Source organism: Callithrix jacchus, chromosome 14, assembly GCF_049354715.1.
Source record: "Callithrix jacchus isolate 240 chromosome 14, calJac240_pri, whole genome shotgun sequence".
NCBI lineage: Eukaryota > Metazoa > Chordata > Mammalia > Primates > Cebidae > Callithrix > Callithrix jacchus.
In genome coordinates, this window is record NC_133515.1 from 31,720,811 (window position 1) to 31,722,727 (window position 1,917).

Below are 1,917 nucleotides of genomic sequence, written 5' to 3' on the forward strand. Positions count from 1 at the left end.
TGAAAAATTTGGTGGAACTCAAAAATTGGCCACTGTCCCATATAAGAGCTGCTGTAGAAATGGAAACTCTGTAACTGTTTCTCTTCATTGACAGTCAGATAGTAAATCAGAAGCAATATTCTATCCTGGAGGGAACAGTGGAAATTATATCCACCTGTAAGGCATAAGGGAGGTTTCTGGCCAAGATGGTGTAGGAGAGAATTTCTATGTGAAGCAGTCTCAAAATAGGGGGAAATGATATGAAACAACAATCTTCAAAAGAAGATATATCAGGAAACAAACAACAGTGTTCCCTGAGATATGGGAAATAAAAGAGAGCCCTAAAATTGTCCAAGTGCATTGCCTTAAGAGAGTTTCCGGGACACAGCACAAGAAAACAAAACCTAAAAACAGTCTGGCCGACTCTCTGAGTTGAGAATAAGGAAGTGGAATCCAGGGAGAACAAGGAGGATATACTTTGTAACAGAAAGAAAGAGGAGCATGAAGAGATAATTCTAGTGATTTTCAGAGAGAGAGAGAAGTCCATAGACCTGTAGAGGATCCTTCTTAAGTATTTGGCGGAATAATGATCAACACAAGGCAGAACTGTGGAGGATGCCCAGAAGCAGAGGCCAGAGAAGCAAGTTTGCCATGAGCTGTCCCAGCAAACTCTTGTGGAAGGAGAGGGAGAGGAGTGAAACCTCTGAAGAAGCAATGCAGAAACTGAAGGAGACAGAGGAGATAATCAAACAGAAGTTTCTGGAGCATTTGATTCAACATGAACTACAAATGATCAAGAACCATAGTTCCAAGAATAAGAGAGCTGCTCTGCAGGCTTTACAGAGGAAGAAAAGATTGGAATAGCAGCTGGCACAAACTGATGAGATATTTTCCACCCTGGAGTTTCAGCATGAAGCTGTTGACAATGCCACCACTAGTGCAGAAATGCTTTGTACCATGTAGTTAGCTATCCCGGCAAGAAGAAGGCCTACCAGGACCTAGACATTGGCAAGGTAGATGAACTGATGGGTGACATCACAAAATAGCAGGAGGTGGCCCAGGATCACAGATGCCATTTCTTCAAGAAATCACAGATGCCATTTCTTGGCCTGTGGGCTTTGGAGATGATGTGGGTGAGAAGAAACTGTTGGAGAAACTAGAGAAGCTGGAGGAGAAAGAATTGGCCCAAGAGTTGTTAAATGTGGGGAACAAGGAGGAAGCGAATGTCCAGATGTCCAGTGTACCCTTCACACTATCAGTCTGCCAGGGAGGGTCAGCTCTCAAAGCAGATGAAGGCAAAGAAACACTAAAGCAGTAGCTGTGTGGGTATCCTGACAAGTCTGGGCTCCTCTTGTTGTTCCTCTTCCCTTAAGTGCCCAGTGCTGAACAAAAGGAGCATAACTTTTGGAAGAAATCCTGCTGAGGCTGGTAGTATGTCCCTCCCTGAGAAAGGGTCTGTTGCCTTTTCAGCTCTGACTCAATTCTGATGAAGAAACTTTCTGTAGGAGGAGGACCTGCGCCCCCTTCTGTCTGAAAGCAGTTGCAATATCAATATATGCATAAAAGAAAATACCTGCGACCTTGGAAAAAGCCACCAGGAAAGATAGAAGGAACAGTAACCAATACTCACATATGGTGCCCATCATCCAGAATTGCAAACTTTATATTTTTGGGGATAGCTAATAAACTAATCAGAGTAGTCCATATACTTAGCCTGGGATATCTGATGGCAGATTACTTATTCGCAATGCTTTTAGAAATTTTTAAGTCTGCTGTCCAAATATACACTAATTATAACACGACTTTGTCTAATTATATATATATATATATATCCCACATTACTGTTAGGGTATACCTATTGGAACCTTCTGCACTTTCTTGAAATAGACGGACATTTGTTTCTTTGTCTACCCTAGAGCTATTAGTGGTTAGCCAGAA

At 42.2% G+C, this 1,917-nt stretch overlaps 1 pseudogene; it reads left to right on the forward strand.

The window, feature by feature from the left end:
• The first annotated feature begins 594 nt into the window (after positions 1 to 594).
• Positions 595 to 1,297, forward strand: LOC118147165 (charged multivesicular body protein 4a pseudogene; annotated as a pseudogene).
• The last annotated feature ends 620 nt before the right edge of the window (positions 1,298 to 1,917 follow it).